The following is a 19,641-nucleotide window of genomic DNA, read 5'->3' on the forward strand; positions in this document are numbered from 1 at the left end:
ACCGAGGGGAGGCGGATCGGGGCGAGCTGGCGCCGCGGGCACAGCCCACCCGGCCTCCTCCAGCTACGAGGCCTGCGGAGCAGCGGCCGCCGCGCGCCCGCAGCGCTCAGACGACCTGTGGCGCCAGACCCCCGGCTGTCCGCGGGGAGGGCGGGGCCACGCGGGGTCCGGTCTCCTCCGCCCCGGCGGCAGCCCCGCCCTTCGCCGCCCAGGCCCCGCCCCGCAGACCCTAGCAGCCAATCGTAGAGCGTGTTGCTTGGCGGTGCGGCTTGAGCCGGACCTATGGGGTGGCGTGTTGTTGGGCTGCAGCGCCGCAGGCCGCACCCAACTCCAGCGGCCAGGGTAACGCCGAGGGCTGACGGGGCGGAGAGGCCGGGCGGGCGGGAGGTGCGGACCGGGGGAGCGGGGCGGACAGGGGCGGAGCCGGAGTCCGAGGCCGAGCTGGAGCCGGAGGCGACGGGCGGCGGCCGCACTCGGACTTGGGAATCCTGCGCGCTGCCCGCGTTTCGTCCGTGAGGTGAGGCCGGCGCGCGGCGGCGGCGGCGGCGGCGGGGTGCGGGGCCCGCAGCCGGCGGAGCGGGCGGGGGCGCTGGCGGGGCCGCGGGGCCCGCCCTGGGGAGGGGCCCGCCCGCGGGCCGCGGCCCGTCCGCCGGGACCCGGCGCGGGAGCCCACGCCCCGCGAGCGGTTCTGCACGCTGGCCCCGGTGGGGGCGCCCGGGTTCTGGCGGGGGCCGGGGGACCGTGCGGGGAGGCGGCCCCGGCTCTCACGCTCGACCCGCGCGGTGCAGGCGAGCGCCCCTCCGGGCACCGAGGCAGACCGTCGCGGCCTCCGCATCCTGCCCGGCGGCCCCGGTTTTTACAACGACGGCTGCTGCGGAAGGGGCAGAGCCGGCCCTGCCGCGGACGGCCACGGGCGGCCGCCCGGGAACTTGGAGCCCTGGGCCACCTCCGCCCCTCGCCCGGTTCTGGAGGTGTCGGCGGGGGGGGGGGTCTCTGCCTGCAGCACTTTTCTGTCTGCTCCGGTGGTGCTGGGTCCGGAGCTGGGGGGCGGCTCGGGTTCCCTTCGTGCCCGCCGCCTCGGAGCCCCGAGATCGGCCGAGCCGCGAGTGCTGCTGCTGCTGCGACCGTGCGAGTTTCCGCCCCGACGGCCCGGGGCCCCGAGGACCGGGCGCGCCGCTGGTGGCTGTGCACAACGCTGGCAGGCTGGTGCGGGTTTTTTTTTTTTTATTTTTTCCGCGTGAAAATGTTTTGGAATCGGAGTGGGGTAGGAAGCAGGCTGCCGAAAGGCCCCCCTCGGCCTCCCTGCGAGCATCGCCGGCCGCAGCGAGAAGGCGGCGCAGAGCCAGGAGGTCCACCCCGCCCCGCCGCGGAGGGCGGGCCGGGGGGTTGGCCAAAGTCGGGCCGGTGCCAGCGGTGCGTGCGTTCTTTCTTAAACCCCCAAACCCTCACCTGCGCCTTCGGTTCGGTGCTGTCTGCGGGGGGGACCGGCGCGGCGGCGGTGTCTTTGAGGAAGTGGAGGTTGGCGTGGTTTCGATGCGGTTCGCGGCCGCACGGCCGGCGGGGGTGACCGGGTGCTCGCCCCTGCTCCGCGGAGGCTGGCGGGGCGCGGAGACTCGGAGAGCTGCCCCGCCTCCCGGACTTGGGCTGGTTTTCTTCGGAAAAAGGAATTGACGGGCTGGGACCGGCCGTTTTCTCCTTTAACCCGAGGCGTTATCGGGTACTGATTAGGTTCTGTTCGGGGTTGTTGTGTTCCACTGATTGCGCCGCAAAAGCTGTTTCTTTAGAGGATTGTTCGTTTTTGTTATTTCAGGCAGTCACTGTATTGAATCAGAAAAGTAAATACCGATAATGCTTTAAAATAAACAAACTAAAAAAGTCAAATACTTAATGCTGAAGTTTTGTCGTCTCCGTTGTTTACTAGTTTGACAGTTTTTAAAAAACATTTTTATTGTATTTTCCATTACCATTTATCCCCCTTACGATGCCCGCGCCCTGCCATCACCACCCAGTTGTCGGTCCATGAGTCCTTTTTCTCTTTTGTTTGATCCCTTCACCCCCCTCCCCCGGCTGTCGGCCTGCTCCTCACCTGTGCGTCTGTGTCTGTTTCGCTTGTTGGATCAGGTGGTGCATTGGATTCCACATGTGGGTGAGGTCATGTGGTACTTGTCTTTCTCCGACCGGCTTACTTCACGTAGCATCATGCTCTCCAGGTCCATCCGTGCTGCTGCAAAGGGTAACATTTTCTTTTTTACCACCGAGTAGTACTTCGCTGTGCAAGTGTCCTTATCCGCTCCTCTACTGACGGGCACTTGGGCTGCTTCCAGATCTCGGCGGTTGTGGAGAACGCTGCAGTGAACACAGGGGTGCTTGTGTTCTTTCAAACACGCGTTCTTGGTTCCTTCAGATGTGTTCCCAGACGTGGAATCACTGGGCCGGAAGGCAGAGCCATTTTTAATTTTGATGTATCTCAAAGTTAATTAGTTTTTTTGAGGTGTCTCCATACTGCCTCCCACAGTGGCTGCACCAGTCCGCATCCCCCCCCGGTCCTCGTCCTGGTGAGCACCTGTTGGCTGCTGACCTGTCGCTGCAGGCCGCTCTGGCCGGTCGGAGAGGATCGCAGTGTGGCTGCAGTTAGCCCTTCTCTCCTGACCAGTGAGTGGCTTGAGCACCTTTTCACACGTCTGTGGGCCGTCTCCATGCCCTCTTTGGAGACTGTGTCTGTTCAGGTCCTCTGCCCATGTTTTAATTGGGTGGTTTGTTTTTTTGGTGTGGAGTTTTATAAGTTCTTTATCAATTTTGGATATTAACCCCTTATCATATGTATCGGTGAAAATGGTCTCCCAGTCAGGGGGTTGTCTTTTTGCTTATTGATGGTTTCCGACAGTTAATTTTAAAAACACATTTTTATTACGGGAAACTGAGAGCTTAAGGTGACTTTATTTATTTTTACCTGTGTGATTTGTCTCACACACATGAAGGATACGTTGTATTGATTATAAGCCCCTTTGCCCTCATCCAGCCTCAACAGCCAGCTCACAGCTCACGTTGCTGCAGCCTGAAGCCCAGATGTCGTTTGATTTTAACTGTTAAATATTTCGCTGTGTATGTCTACATTCATCTTTTTAAAAAGATAAACAGAAATACCACCATCACAGGGTTCCTTATTACCTTCAGATACCCACCCAGTGTTAAAATCTTCTCGATTGCCTCGGTTTTTTTAACAGTTTGAGTCAAGATCCAAGTGCTGTTCACGCATTGTGACTTGTTTTAACCCACAGGTCCCCCTTTGTCTTTTGTTCCCTCTTGCAGTTTATTTGTTGCTGGAACTTGGTGATTTGCCCTGTGGAGTTATACACAGTCTGGATTTTATTCTGTATTAGGGTTTAACTACACAGAATTCTCTGTGAATTTAATGTAGTTACATCTAAAGGTGTAATCAGATTCAGGTTTGGTTTAATTTCTGGTGAGAAGACTTCATAGGCGAGCAGGCAGATCAGGGTTAATATTCTTTTTTCTTGCTAGCAGCCCTTGACGCTCAGACCTAGAGTCGTTATTTCATTAGGCGTTGAAGATGTGGAAATTTTAATCCTGTGATTTCATTTATTAGCTGGAATACTTCTATAAGGAGACATTTCCCTTCTATAATTTTGTTACCTTAAATTATAGTTCTATTGGGGAAGGCAGGATAAATACTTAATTTCTTTCCATTACTTACTAGTTTTAAAATAATGAGCTGGTGTCCTGCAGAAGTAGCCAGTGAGCTGTGTGTGTGTGTGTGTGTGTGTGTCACTGGCACTCAAGGGTTTGAGCGTATTTGATGTGGTTCAGTCCATTGTAGACATTACCCTTACTGATTCTCAGGTTATCCCATCTTTGTCCAGTAGGGATCTGCTCAAATTGGTGCCTAAGTCATTTTTTCCTCTATTTTAAAATAATAGTAGTTATTTTTAATAATGGTTCCTAAATCCTTTAGACACAATGCTAATAGTCTCTGGGTGCTCTTCTTTCTGGTACAGCAGACTGCCTGCCCCAGGCTCGTCTCATGCATTTTCTGTCCCGCCCTGGACTCGTCCATTTCTCCAGTTCTCCAAGCGAAAAGCCGTGTTGGGTCACCACAGGCTGGGCCCTGGGGTCGGCTGCGCGTTCCCACTAGGTTGGTCAGTGTTTCCCAGTCTTTTCAGAGTGTGGGTTGCCGGTACTTCCAGTGGTAAAGCTGGGAGACAGAGTTCTAGTTAACCTTTTTGGTCTTACACCTGTGTCTTTTTTTCTTCTAAGACAAACATCTTGATTCCAGTTACTCAGTGTTTTGTCCCACACTGTACACATCTCAGTCTCAGGAGGGTAATACAAACACTACTACCAGTAACCAATAAAAACTGTGTAAGGGGTTTTTTTGCATACTTATTAGGGTTATGCAGTCAAATTACTGTGTTTAAAGTCACTTAGAATCGTTGCTCCATGATGTTACCACACTACTGGTTCTTCTGTTTTTTATTTTGCTTTCGTATTTAGGGGTTGCTTCTAAATTTTTTAATTTTGTTTTGTAATTATATAAAATATGAAAAGACTTTTAAAAGCAAACATATAAAATAAGGTATTTTTAAAGAAGTCTTGTTTCTTTATGTTCCACCCCTGCCCGCAGCCACCAATCTGTTCTCTGTAACCATGAGTTCAAATTTTGTTTTTGTGTTTTAAAATTCCACATATCGGTGAGATCATATGGTATTTGTCTTTCACTGATTTCTCTTAGCATAATGCTTTTAAGTTTCATCCATGTTGCAAATGGCAGCATTTTCATTTTTATGGCTGAATAATACATTCCATTGTGCATGTGCACTACATTTTCTTTACCCATGCATCCACCAGTGGACACTTAGGTTTCTTCCACGTCTTGGCTATTGTACATGATGTCTCAGGGAACATGGGGGTGCATGTATCTTTTGGAGTTAGTGTTTTCATTTTCTTTGGAGAAACACCCAGAAGTGAAATTGCTGGGTCATATGGTAGAGCCATTTTTATTTCCTGAGTAATTTCCATACTGTTTCCCTAGTGGTTACAACCAATTTACATTCCCACCAACTGTGCACAAGGGTTACAAGGGTCCCCTTTCTCAACAGCCTCCCTCACGCTTACGTCTTCATACTTTATTAATAGCTCTTCTGATAGGTGTGAGGTGGCATCTCATTGTGGCTTTGGTTTTCCCGGATGATCAGTGATGCTGAGCACCGTTTGTGTTCCTGTTGGCTGTCTGTAACTTCTTTGGAAAAATATTTATTCAGATCCTCTGCCCATTTTTTCATCAGTTTGGTTTTTTGCTGTTGAGTTTTAAATATATTTTGGATATTAACCCCTTAAAAGATATAATTTACAAGTATTTTCTCCCATTTGGTAGGATATATAATCTTAATTTCATGGTTACATTCATACTTCCTTTTTATTAGATAGATAGTGTGCTGTACGTGTTTTCCCAGCATGCTTTAACATTTTTTTTTATTTTGGTGAGACACATAAAATTTAACATCTTAACTGTTTTTAAGCTTGCAGTTCAGTGGTATTACATACATTCACATTGCCGTGCGACCACTGCCACCTTCCCTCTCCGCCAGCCAGCCGTCCTTCCCCTGCGCCCCTTCCTGCGCAGCGGGGGCTCTGCAGCCAGGGAGCCGTGACTCCCCACTCTCATCACCGCCCTGCCCTTGGCAGCCACAGTTCTCCCTTCTGCCTCTCCGGTTCTGACCGAGTCACTCACGAGTGCAGTCCTGCAGCCTATGTCCTTTTGTGACCAGCTTATCTCACTTTGCGTCTGTGTTGTAGCCTGCGTCAGGATTGTCATCCTTTCTAATCTGAATAACATTCCACTGTATGGGCGGACCACGTTCGCTTGCTCACTCCCATGTTTCAGCTGCTGTGAATAGTGCTGCCAAGAACAGGGAGTACACACATCTCTTTGAGACCCCACTTTAAATTCTTTTGGGTCTACACACAGAGGTGGAATTGCCGGATCGTGTGGTAATTGTGTGGCTAACACTTTGAGTCCCTGCCATACTGGTTTCCACAGTGGCCGTGCCGGTGTGCGTTCCCACCGCAGGGGGAAGCACAGGGGTTCCAGCTTCTTCACATCCTCGCTGACACTGCTTTTCTGTGTTTCTGAGAGGAGCTACAGGAGCCGTCTAACGGGTGTGGGGTGGCATCTTGTGGTTTTGATTTGCGTTTCACTAGCCCCTAGGTGCCTTTCGCGCCGACATTTGGCCTCTACGCCACGTGTGGTGCAGACAGACGTCCCTTCCCTTCCTTCCGTCGTGTCGTGCTTTATTCCAGAAGATAGGAAAGAACACTCGACGAAAACCTTGTCCATCAGTGGCACTTTTTTCTTATCCTAAGATTTGGTGAGGATCCTCTGGTACACTTTAAGTGATCAGGGTGGAAGGAGATTCTCCACGTAGGTGTGGTGTCGTGCTTCCAAGTTCTGGGCCAAGGAGAGGACCGGAGCCTTCGCCGTCACGCGGCACCTAACCGCTCCCGGGGTCAAACTCCTCAGGTTTACAGGTTTCCTTTTCTAAGCAGCTGCCATTTCAGCCCCTCAGCTGCAGTGTACAGTTTGGGTTGGTTTCAGAAATGCTATTTTTGAGATAAAGTCATCTAATTTATATTGACAGAGTAAGTGTGTTACTATTAATCAAATGGTTAACATCACATTTTAGTAATCTTTTTTCTGTTATTACTCACGGTTCTCTCATTATCTACATATTTATTGAACTCTGAGTATTTAAGCCTTAGAGTCCAAAAGATTAGACCTGTAGCTCTAAGAGTGTGAAACTCAGTGCCTGTAGCTGTTGTCACTAACACTGTCCGGCTGACATTACTTTTGTCAGTTCTGCCTTTAGAGTACACCCCGAAGCAGCCCCAATAATCCCTCTCCACTCATGCCGAGGGGCCCGGCAGCCGCGACGTCTCCCTTGGGCAATCACAGCAGCCTCCAGCCGGCCCCCCGGGTCCTGGCCTTCCACTGCCTCTTCACCTGTCAGCCAGCCAGGGCGGTCACCGCCAAGTGTAAATCGGGTCACGTTCTGCTGAAACCCTTCGCAGGCTGATGCAGCGGTTGCCTCCGGGGAGCTCTGCTGCCTCCGGGGAGCTCTGCGGCTGTTGGACAGGAGTGGGAGGGAGACTTACTGTCCACTGTATGACCTTAAATACCTTTCAGATGTTGATTCGTGCAGCTGGATTACATACTCAGAATAAAATAAGTACGGTAATTTTACAAACAAGCTCAAGAACTCCCTGACTTCCCATTCTACTTAGAGCAGAACCCAAACTTCTCGTGATTTCCAGTCTCAGCTTCTGCCGCTCTTCGTCTTGCTCACGTGCGCTGCATTCACAGTGGTCCTCCCGGAGCCTGCCTGGCGCTTTCCCGTCTGGGGCCAGCACGCTGGTCCCTCCGCACGGGGGACGCTTTTACACTGCTCTGCCGGCCGGCCGGCTCCGCCTCCTCCTCCTCCTCCTCCTCTCTTAGGCCTCGCTCAGATGTCCCTGCGGGAGGGCTCCCTGGCTGCCCTGCCAGGGACACTCCCTACCGCAGCCATCCCCTCTGTCCCTCGGTTTGAGTGACTCTGTTCTCCCTCCCACAGCAGTGGGGCTCCGCAGGGGCAGAGCCGCAGTCGCCCGCCGTGGCAGCTGGCCCTCTGAGTTCTTGCTAGAGTGAGGGACGTGACTAGACTGCGTCACTTCCCCGTGGGGGGCTTTTCAGTGACTCCCCTCGACACAAAACCCTGAGCGCCTGGGCCAGGCTTTCAGGCTCCAGCCCAGTGTCCCCAGTTTTGTCTCGTATAACATCTTGGTTTTGCTTCCCACCGGGCTCCGAGCACGGAGCCTGGCCCGCAGTAGGTTCCCAGTAAATATCTGTGGAGTGGGTGAGTTGTTTAAAAGCAGTCTTTTTAAGTCTTCGTGAAATTGTCACACTCTTGGGACAGTGCTAGCTAAACACACGAGGTCATAACCCTTCCAGGAAGGCTGCGGAAAGGGGGCAGAGTGTAGACTTAACCTTTGAAAGCTGGGTACAGAGGGTAAAGGTAAAAACGTCATTTTGTGAAGGAGAAATGAACTTTTTTTTAACTAAAATGTTTTGCAGTTATGTTTTACAGCAGTGGCTTAAACACACACACACGGGGTGAGTCTACCCAGACTTGCGGAACCGCAGCCCTGGGCCAGGTGATTAGGAACCACTGTTTCATGGCTTTGCGCCTAGAATGGTGGACCCAGCACCACCGTTCTGTGAAGGTGGGGTTACTGTCCACATTGGGTGCCTGCGTCCAGGTTAAGTGCCTCGGGACTGTTCTTTAAGATTTCTCCCTCTCGGTGTATACATAATTGTTTAAAAGTGAGGAAGTGCTTTTAATTGGCAACATTAGAATTTCTAAAATTTAGTTTAAAAACTTGAATTTTCATCTTTGTATATATTTGCTATATGCTGGGCATTGTGCTTTTATGTATCTTATCATTTAATTCTTACAACAGTCTTATTAAATAGTTACTAGTGGCTTTTTTCTTTTCAAGTATCACTTTTCAGATTAAAAAAAAGAGTTTAAGTGATTGCCAAGGTGACACACTCAGGAAGTGCTGCAGCGGGGATCCAAACCAAGGCTGTCTAAGTCCAGAGCGGAGCCTTGACCACCAGGCCATGCTTGTTCTTCCCTGTGCTTCTCAGCCCTGACTCTTGAGATGCCCGACAGTAACTGCTGTCCCCCGTCTTCCCGGTGAGGGCCTTCCCGGTGAGGGCGGGGGCTGTGCTTTGTGAGTGGCTGCAGTTCCGAGTCTAGCACAAGGCCTGCGCAGAACAGGCCCTGAAGAAATACCTGTTGCATCAGTGATCTTGAGTTAATTTTTTTAAAGCTTAGTTATGAGAAGTAGTGTTCATGGCAAATTGTAAAAGGTGGTGTGGCCCATCTATTCTCTTAGAGCAGAACCTGGCAGACTCTCTGTAAAGGGCCAGATGCAAATATTTTAGGCTTTTTGGGCCATACATCTCTGTTGCAACTGCTCAGTTCTCTGTGGTTGCACGAAAGCAGCCGTAGACGACTTGTAAATGAATGAGCGTGACTTCCAGTAAAAGGTTATTTATGGATGTTGAAATTTGAGAAGACTTTGTCTATCACTTATTATTAATGTTTCATTTATTATTCTTTTATTTAACCTTTAATAACAAACCTTAGGTTGTGGTCCTTGTAAAAACAGTCAGTGGATTGGGTTTGGGTAGGCCATCATTTTCCAGTTTCTGCCCGAAGGGTCTAAATTTTATCGTTAGATCAAATTAGACATCTGTCACCTGGACTAAATTGTTTCGTCTGCCAGTGGGCTTTCTTTGGTTGCATCATGTTTAGTCTGCATTAAGGAACTGTATGGGAGGAATACTGTTCTGAAACGTGGCAGTGCATTGTATTGGTTGTAGGGCAGTTGCTGGGCCTTGTTCCTTACACAAATAAGTAAAAACTGTTCTTCCTTTTCGTCAAGAAATCCACTTTACTTTTCTTTGAGTAGAATGAAATTTCAATTTTTCCTTTAGTGTAATATATTTCAGCTGTGGTTTAATAGAAAGAGCTACTTGGATTTAGCAAGGTCAGGTGCACTAGCTGTGTAAGTTTCTTTGCCAGATTGACCTTGTTTGGCATTACACCTGTTTCTGCTTTCTGCCCGCCACTGCCTGCGCCTCACGACCTTGGACAAGTTAGTTCCCTTTTCGTGAGCTCCGTTTTCCTCAGTTACACAGTCGGCATGGTCACGCCTTCCCCGTCTGCCTCAGAGCCTGTACGAAGGTTAAATGAGAGAGTTCTTTGTAAGCAACAGATGCTGCTCAAGTGTGTGATTTGTTACCACACGTTTAGAATATACTTGGGGGCGAAAGAGGAGAGAGGAATCATTACTCACAGCTCATTAACTTCTCCTAAATGCACCCTCAGAAATTATTTATCTCTTGCCTTTTGGGTATAAAACATGGTACTAGAAAAGCAGATGCTAAATATGTTATGCCTAATCTAGCCAAATGATATGACAGTGTTAGAGACACTGAAATGCTCACAATTAGAGGCGCCATTGCTACAGAAGTTGGCTACACAAAATTATACATTCGTGACAAAGGACTTGAAGCTCAGAACCTTGGGGCTAAAATCTAGTTTTTACTTAAAGATGTTGCTTCACTGTCTTCTTGCTTGCATCATTTCCTACAAGAAATCTGCTGTCTTCCTTATCTTGTTTCTCTACATAACATGTTGCTGTGTTCAGGCTGCTTTTAAGATTTCCCGTCACTGATTTTGAGCGATTTTATTTTGCGATACCTTTGTGTATAGTTGTTTTCTTGATGTTTCTTGTGCTCAGGGTTCATGGAACTTCTTTTTTGGATCCGTGGGTTTATGGCGTTCGTTCATCACATTTGGGAAAATTTTGGCCGTTACTTTTTACGTATTTGTTTCTGTTCCTTCTCCGTGCCCTCTCCTTCGAGAACTCCGCAGTTCCCTGCACGGTAGACTGTGAAGTTGTGCCCCAGCAGCCTGGTGCCGTTTGCCTTTTCTTGGTGTGTTTTGTCTTGGACAGTTTTCATTGCTATACAGATTACTAATCTTCTGCAGTGTTGAGTCTACCACTTATCTTGTTCAGTGTAACTTTTCACTTTACACATTGTGACTTTCATTTTTAGACATCCAATTTCTATTTTTTTGTGTGTTTGCCCTCTCTCTACTTAAGATTTTCAACACATGGTGTTCAGTTGTACTAAGTGTTTTAATGACCTTGTCCACTAATTTTAACTTCTCTTTCACTTCCGGATTGGTTTTGATTGATTTATTTCCTTAATGTGCATTATATTTTCCTGCTTGATTGCTTGTTGGGTTATATTTTACTAGTTTCCTGACACATTCGCAACAGAACTTTAAGTTTTGATGTGGTGGGGATGGCAAGTGGCAACATTTTCTTTTTTTCTTTCTTTTTTTGGGGGGGCAACATTTTCATTTTACGTAAACTCCTAGCCTCCTTGAGAGTCTAAAGTCACTAAAAAACCCCATTTATCTGTGACCCCTACGTGTTGTTTGTTCTCATTCCCCGCCACTCTTTGGCAGGTTGTTTTGGCAAGTAGAAGGGGGATGTCCTTTTTGAATTCCCTATCATCTAAGGTTTTAAAAACTGAACCTAAGACTTGGTTTGTAACAAATTAAATGTACTACTACCTCCTTAGTTTGTTAGTGCCTACTGGCTCAGGTATTTCATTTTACAGTGTATGGCTCAGGTATTTCATTTTATAGATAGACTGTTTTTTACTTGATCGCTGCTGTATTGATGCACATTTGTTTCCAGGTTTTCAGTATTATAACTGTTTCGGTCAATGTTCTTGCGTGTCCAGGCTTGGGGTCTATGAACCCATCCGTACATATATTCCTAGAAGTGCAGTTGCTTGCTCCGAGGGTATTTTCACTTTCAGTGTTCATAGCTGTGTCCAGTGGCCCTCCTAAGAAGGTAACCCCAATTTATACTCCCACCAGCTGTATGTTTCCTGTATGAGAGAGCGTTCACGTGTAACACAGGGGTAACGATAGTAGCACGGTTACAGTGAGTGTTAAACAAATTAAATACATTAAAGGCACCTAGTAAGCTGTCAGTAAATGGCTGTTATCCAGTATAATTCTAACACTGTATAATCTTAACTGTATTTTGAACTGTAACTGTTGTGGAGGTGGGGAAATTATGTGGTTGACCGAGGCAATATGCGGCCCCCAACACTGTCCCAGATACCGAATGCGTTAGCTCTGACTCGAGGCGTGGGCACGTGGGGCTGGTGTTGGGGGGCGGAGCCTGCAGGCACCCGCAGACTTCTGCCAGGCCTGGGCTGCCCTCGGGACGGGACCCAGGAGGTGCTGACTCCACGCGCGTCTCCTCAGCACCTTGGAACAGCAGCTTTCAGTGTCCCCCGGGGGCGGGCAGGGGGCCGTCTCGGGGGAGGGGCCTTTGGAGTACCCTTCCTGAACACATCTTCTCGTTCTCGGACTCAGAGAGGCTTCATTGAAGCTTGCCTTACGGTTGACCCCTGGGGTATGATTCAGGGAGCTAGTTGCCTAAAAAGTGTTTTTTCTCATCTGCACGCTATTGCATGAAATTCCTTGCAGAGGAGACAAAGCGCTGTGGTGGTAAGGATGAACAGGATGCCTGGCAGTAGGTGACAAAGTCACGCCACTGCTCCCAGCTCCAGTTTTCTCCATCACAGAGCGAAGCAGCTGTAAGATGCAAAGGAGAGAATGTTGTGCAAACGCTTTGAAAATGCCAGTGCGGAAGGAGGGCATACAGCCACACAAAAACTTGTACACAAGTGTTTTTTATCGCCGGAAAGTGGGGACAGTCCAGGTGTCCATCAGCTGATGAATGGAGCAACAAAATGCAGTGTGTCCATACAGCGGAACGTTGGTTGGCGGTGACAGAGAGTGAAGCAGTGACACGAGCTACAGCTGGAGGACATCGGGAAGTGTCGTGCTGAGTGGAAGGAGCCAGAAAAAGAGGCTGGAGCTGGGGGGGAAGGTGGTGGGGGAGAATGGGCATGTGTTTGGGGCGGCTTCTTGGGTGTTGAAAATGTTCTAACATGGATGCTGATGGTGGTTGCACATCCCTCTGAATACTGGAGACCACTGAATTGCACACTTTAAATGGGTGAATTTTATGGTATGTGAATATGTGTCACTAAAGCTAAAAAATGCAAACGCGTCGGGAGTTTTTCCTCACTGAACTGAGTCAGTTGTGCTCTCTTGGTATAGTGCTGGGAATTAGGGGTGTAGTGGCAGAATGCAAGTCCAATTTGCTGCTCAAAACATGTGGTCCTGAGTTAAGTTGGTGAAATTTTCTGAATTCCTTGTTCTCATCTATTGAAACAGCAATAGTAATAAGAACAGTCTTGTCTAACTGCACATGGTGGCGTGGGGCCACGGCGAGAGAGCTTTGAACACCCGGGGTGCCCAGGCTTGCTGGCAGTGTGTGGCCCCCTCTTCTCATCCAGCGCACCGACGGGGTGGAAGCAGACGTTAGGAGGGAAGGGCTGAGGAGGGCAGGCCGTAGAGAGCTCTGCTTGCCAGCTACTCCCACTGCCTTTTAAAAGAAATAAATCCAGATCTCTATGCAGAGATAATTCTGCCTGTTACAGCTGTACATGTTTGCAGCTTAGCAGGAACTTTGTGGGTAAGCCATTCTTTCAAGGTCTAAGAATATTTTAGTTAACAGGCCAGCCTCATTTCCTGATGATGCCGTACCATTAATGCAGTTCGCTGTATACAGACAGCTCCAGGTAGAGGAGGGTTAGACGTGGTGCCCGAGCCTCTTTAGGACTGAGTGTCTGCCTCACTGGGAAGGGGCGTCACATTAATCTGCCTGTCTCTAGGGGAACTAGATGACCCCCACCACCCAGGTACTTATCCTGGGCTCAGATGCTTGGACAGCGTGAGCAGGAGCAGTGTCGGCGGCCTTCCTCCCGACCCTGGGACCCTGGGATGCTGCCGGGCTCTGTTTTTCACTTGGGGCGTTGGATTGGTTGTTTGGGGAAACTGGGGATTCCTTCAGGGCAGTGTTTCTCTTCTTGCAAGTGATGAGGGTATGTGTTTTTGTTTTTTTTTTTGTCTCTAGTTTCTAAGTGACAATAATAGCATTTTAGGGACTTACTGATTCTTTGAACTTAATCGGAGGCCTTCAGTTAGTCTGGCTCACGAGCCTCAGAGGCTCATGGCTGGCTCCTCGGACCAGACGGAGAGGGCCGTCCTGAGGGGCCCTGCGGGAGCTCGTTGGAGCTTCTCTGCAGGACACAGGCGGGCCCTGCTGGAGCTGTTCTGTTCAGTCGCCGAGGTGGTGCGCACTCCTCGCCCACAGCAGCTTCTGTCACTTCCGTTTCATAAAAAAGTCAAGCTAGCAGTTCTCCTTTAAAGTATATTTTTTCTTGGTGGATCATTTCCATTTCGATTGCTTCATATGCACTAGGGAGTAGAATTTTCATGAAAATAGTGCAGACTTTGCTGAATACCACTGTGGACGGTTGCCAGTACTTTCTCATTGAATGCGTTATTTGTATGTTATTTCAGCTTTTGAAACCACTAACTCCAGATTTCACTGTGCTGTTGAGCAAAACTGACATCATCTTTACTCTCAGTAAAAACTAAGGCTGCAAGAATGGGTGCATGAGTTACATCTTATGTCATGCTCTTTCTTTCCCCTGAAGGGTATATGGTTTGTGTCTTAAACTCGGGTAATCAGAACAACTTGTAGCTGTAATCTAACAGTTGTTCAAGGCTAGAAGTTATATGTATTAAAGTGCAGGTGAGTGGGACTGCTAAACGGTTTGGAGTCTAGTTTTTCCCTAGCTTCTAGAGAAAGGCCACTTACTCTTTTTTTTAAATGTGTTTAAGGTTATATGTTTTTCTAGAAGTAGGTTTTATTGAACCCAACAATTTTCAATTGTAATATTTTCATTATGAAAGTATGTTTAAATTTTTATCGTGGTTTCTTCTTTGGCACATAAGTTTTTTTTAAGTGTGCTTTTAAATTTATAAATAATGTGGTTTAAAAAATACTTGTTACTGATTTGTTTTAATTGTGTTGTGACACAATTAAACCAGAGAATGGTTTATATGCAATTCTCTGGAATTGGTTGAGATTTTCTTTATTTCCATCCAGATCTGAGGTGCATATTTACAGATGTTACTTGTGGTCTAAAGAGTATGCGTTCCTTTAAGTTAATTGTTTTTGGAAAGCAAGGAGGTGCGAGGCCCTTCATACTTTTAGAATCGAACTTATTAATTATATTGTTGTTATTTTGTATTTATTGTTGACTTTTTTGCCTACTAATAATTAAGCAACATTTTAATCTCACATGATGGTAGATTTGAGTTTTAGCAGTTTTCACTTTATATGTGTTGATAACATTTTATTAGGCGTATATATTTTTATCTTTTAAAAATTATTTTTAATTAAAAATTTATTTTAAAAATTTTATTTGATTTGAGAGAGGGAGAGAGAGGAAGGAGGAGAGAGAGATTTGTTGTTCTGCTTATTGATGCATTCGTTGGTTCCTTCTTGAATGTGCCCTGACCAGGGTCAAACCTGCAACACCTGGGTATATCGGGACCATGCTCCAACCCACTGAGCTCCCTGGCTAGGGTGTTTTTCATTTTCTTAACTTGTAGTGGCTTTTTCAGCCTAAGTAAATGCTTTTATTTTCCATGTTTTTTTTCCCTTTTGGTTGGTATTTGCTTGAATACATATCTTCATCTATTTGTTTTCAGACAGAACAAACTGTTCTAATGTTTTGTGGATGTATACACACAGGTATTTGTGCTGATGTAACAAATCACCACAAATGTGGTGCCTTGGAACAACAGGCGTTATCCTCTGTGGTTCTGGAGGCCGGCGCCCGGGGTCAGTGTCCGTGAGTCAGGATCAAGGCGTTGGCAGCTGTGCGCTTCCTCTGGCGGGTCTAGAGGGGAGCCGGTTTCCTGCTTTTCCAGCATCTGACGGCTGCTGGCATCTTTGGCTGTGGATGCATCACTCCAGTTTCTGCGTCTTGGTCAAATTGCCCTCCTGTCTGTGTAGTTAAGAGAGGGCAGTGATGCCCTGCTGGTGTGGTACAGTGGATCGAGTACCAGCCTGCCAACCAAAGGGTCGCGGGTTCGATTCCCAGTCAGGCCATGCCTTGGTTGTGGGCCAGAACCCCAGTTTGGGGCATGTGAGAGGCAACTACATGTTGATGTTTCCCTCCCTCTCTTCCCTCCCCTCTGGAAGTAAATAAATAAAATCTCACAGAGAGAGAGAGAACTGGTGATTGCGTTTGGGGCCCATGTAGGCAATCCAGGATGATCACACTGTCCTCACAGTCTTTGCCATGAAAAGGAGCATTTATAGACTCCAGGGGTCAGGACTGATACTTTGGTGACCATTATTATTCAGTTTCTACAGTGGGTGTGATATCTGTCCTTTAATTGACATAGTTTAGTACAGTTACATTTATTGTGATTTTGATAAATTGGTATTTTCTAACATCTTACATTTTGTTTTCTATTTGTCATTTTTTTCTCTCCATGCTTGCCTTTTTAAACAACCAAGTTGCTATGTTTTTCTTTTGGTTTGTAAAGTACATACTCTATTCTTTTTGTTGTTATCCCTGATATTTTACCTGCATATTTAGCAGAGTCTGAAATTAATATCATATTCCCATGCCAGACAAAACAAAGGCATTAAAAATACTTTAATTCCGGTTAAACTCAGTGATCAAATTACATGCTGCTATTGTTAGCATTTTAGTCTAGCCTTCCTTTTAACCATGTGAATTGGACATCATTATTACTATATTATCCAAAAGCATTTTTCAGATTTACTTTCCCACTTAGCAGTTTTTTTACTTACAATCCTTATTGTATTTCTGTTTCTTTCCTGGGATTTTTTTTTCTTCTGTAGAAGCTCCCTTACTGTAGGTCTATAAATAGTACCCCTGTTTCTGTTTATCTGAAATGACTTACACACACTTTCTTGGAAGATAGTTTTGCTTGGTATAGAAATCCAAGTTGGCAGTTACTTCCTCTCAGCATTTGAAGATATTTTACTCCTCTGTTCTTGTTGTTTCTGTTACAAGTTTGCCAATAGGCTAATTGTCAGGTGATGTCTGCTTTTAGAAAATTTTATTTTTCCTTTGCTGTTTTGCAGATTCATTATAGTGTGCATAAGGTGTGTATTTCTCATTTACTTTGCTGAGTATTTGTGGATTCATGTCTTCCAGTGGTGTAACAGCGTCAGCCATCCTCTCACTGGGTGCGGACTCCCCCTTGTTCTCCCTTATCCCTGCCTGCAACTCCAGTGGAGGGTGGCTGCCTTTCTCGTCCTGCACGCTCTGTCTCCTTCTGCGTATTGTGCATCTCCTTGTCTCCCTAGGCTGGTTGCTGGGTAATTTTCTCAGAACTGTCATTTCATTCACTAATTCCTCTTTGTCTGTGTTGAAGCTGCTGTTAACTTACTGATTTAAACTTTTTTCAACATTATTTTATTTCAGAAGTTCTATTTGATTTCTTCACCTCTGCCTGTGGCTTGTTGTATTAATCAGTATGATTAATTTATACATTTTATAGTTATTCTGTGTTTTGTATTGTAATTCTAGTATTTGAAGTCTTTGAGGGCCTAGATCTGTGGGTTTTTGTTTCTGGTGGCAGTCGTTTATGGAAATGGTTTTTGGGTTTGTTGAAATTTTGACTTGGACCTCATATTTAATTGATCTCAGCCTGGAGGTCAACATTCCTTCCTGACACTTTTTTCCTGAGACAGTCACTGCCCACTTGAGACTGTTTTCATCCCTTGTAACAAGGGTCCCCAGCGCTGGGGCGTGGACTGGTGGTGCTTGCGCCAGGCCTGTTAGGAACTGGGCTGCACACCGGGAGCCAGTGAAGCCTCGGCTCCCATGGCTGCCTGAGCTCCACCTCCCCCCCCCCCCCCCGAAAAATTGTCTTCCAAGAAACGGGTCCCTGGTACCAAAAAGGTTGGGGACCAGCCGCCTTACAGAGTTCCAGCTCATCAGCTCCTCCTGTTTTGCCTCCAGCAGTGCTGATTTTGTTGGGTGTTTGACCTCTGGCAATGTCACCTTTTGTGAGTGTTCCCATTTAGTGTTCTAGTTTCCTTCTCATGGTTTTGGGTTTGTTTGATCCTTGGAAGTTTCATGTATTTCTTACATGCAAATAACATTTGTTTTTATGTGAAATCTTATTTGAGTGGTAGGTAGTTTTGAGTGGAGGCCCCTCAAATTTTTGTCTTGAGAATTCCAAGTGGAATTTACTAGTAATGGAAATGGTGGTTGTACACTGGTTTATGACTTACTGTGTGCCAGGCACTGTATGGAAACACTTCGTCACTGGTGGAAGTGGGGTTCTCCCATGGAGTTGCTGGAAAAGTAATTTGGGGTCCCCTGCATGGGAGGATGAAGTGCAGTGGTAAGCTTTATTGAAGCTGGAGCAAACATGGAGGACTGTTCCCAGATGCCCAGTGTCTCCTCCACAACCAGTCGGCTTAGCTCTGTCCCGCTGTGGGAGAGGCCCAGCCTTGCCATCACTGAGCCCAGGAGAAGGGCCAGGGTCTGGAGGTGTGCCGTTACCTGGCATCAGCTGGGCGTCCGAGGCTGCCATAGTTTGGTTTCATCCGTGCCAGCACCTAGTCCGGCTCAGTCTCTGTTCCCGGCTGTGCTCAGGCTGGCGCCGAGCTGCAGCACCCAAGCCTGCGCTCGGAGCTCGAGCAGCTGCCCGGCCCGCGTGCCTGCTGCAGGAGAGAGCGCGGGTGAAGGGGCAAACACGTGCCCCTGCGAGGGGCCGCGAGTGAGCTCTGGTTGCATTACCGCAGGCTTGGGAAAGAGGCTTTCCTTTTAAACTAGCCAGTCCCTTTCCTCATGCTTTGCGGGCCTGGGTTGGGTCTCTCCCCTGTGCAGTCCCCTTCCTGGATCTCACAGGCTTCCATGTCTCCATCCAGTCGGACCCTTCTCGCAGGCCGGATACCTCTTCTCTGTGGGTGCCATCTTGGCTCCTCCTTCACGGATCTCCAAGGACAGGGTCCTCCCCCGTGCCATCTTGGCTTCTGTCGGGCACGTGCCCAGCAGAGGAATTTCCCCTGGACTGTTCTCTCTCCCCCTTGGCAGTTCCAGCTGATGGCTGGTTGTCCCCCAGGGAGACTGTATGTCCTGTCCCATCTGCGCTGTGGGGGGTGCCCAGGGGTGCTGGGGTGCTGTGAACATTACCGCCTCCTAGTAAGTCCGGCTTAAAGTCTGGCTCAGCTCCCTAGCTAATTAGGCTCAATGTGTGATTTAATTTGCTCCCTTCCTTCATTAATATTAACTAGCCACTTATGCTAACAGTTTGACATAAATTAACTCATTTAATCTTAAACCAAAAAAGTACGTAGTGATATTCCTATTTTACAAAGGAAGGGATGAAGCGCAGAGGGACGGAGAGTTCCTGAGGTTACGAGGCGGGTAGTGGTGAACTGGGGTCAGAGCTCGGTGGCCCTGGGGTCTGAACCAGCACATTTATTAGCTAGTCACCCTTGAGAGGCTAAGGGAATTTGCTGAAGACCCAAACCCTGGTTCTTTTTGTACCATTGTTAACAGACAGATTTTGGAACTATAAACAGGACGGGGTGCATTAAAGTTCACTTCAGTTAAACAGATGGTTGGCTGGCTTATCTGTGCTTGCCTCACCCAGAGCTGTTTTCGAAACCACACCCAAGTCTGTTTCGGTAAGCTGCACTGGAACCGGGGTGGGGGGACTGAGTTAACGTGGGAAACCTCCCTCATTAGTTAGTGTTACGTGTGTGGGTACAGATGGGACACAGGGGTTTTACTTAGAATATGAAAAGGTAAAATAAAGGGAGTTTACAGTCAGATGTTATTTGTAATTAAAACAATGCATTTTAACTTGCAATTGGTTAAACTTGATGTTTTTGAAGTTTTGGAAAGGAATTTTGTAGTGTGTTACTTTTATGTTCTCATCAAATATTAGATAATTAAAATATTTATAGGGTATCCATTACGTGCCAGACATTGTACTAGATATTTTATTTTTAAAAAATGTTATTTATTTATTTTTAGATAGAGGAAGGGAGGGATAAAGA

General features: G+C 47.5%; 1 protein-coding gene across 1 annotated transcript in view; it reads left to right on the forward strand.

Annotated features, from left to right (window-relative positions):
- Nucleotides 1–390: 390 nt before the first annotated feature.
- The window catches only part of ADD1 (adducin 1), a 75,631-nt gene continuing 56,380 nt past the window's right edge, over nt 391–19,641 (forward strand). Inside the window, exon 1 of the mRNA XM_036018189.1 lies at nt 391–517. The gene's annotated coding sequence lies outside the window, so the exon portion shown is untranslated. The remainder of the gene's footprint in view (nt 518–19,641) is intronic.

Source organism: Phyllostomus discolor, chromosome 1 (assembly GCF_004126475.2).
Source record: "Phyllostomus discolor isolate MPI-MPIP mPhyDis1 chromosome 1, mPhyDis1.pri.v3, whole genome shotgun sequence".
Lineage (NCBI taxonomy): Eukaryota > Metazoa > Chordata > Mammalia > Chiroptera > Phyllostomidae > Phyllostomus > Phyllostomus discolor.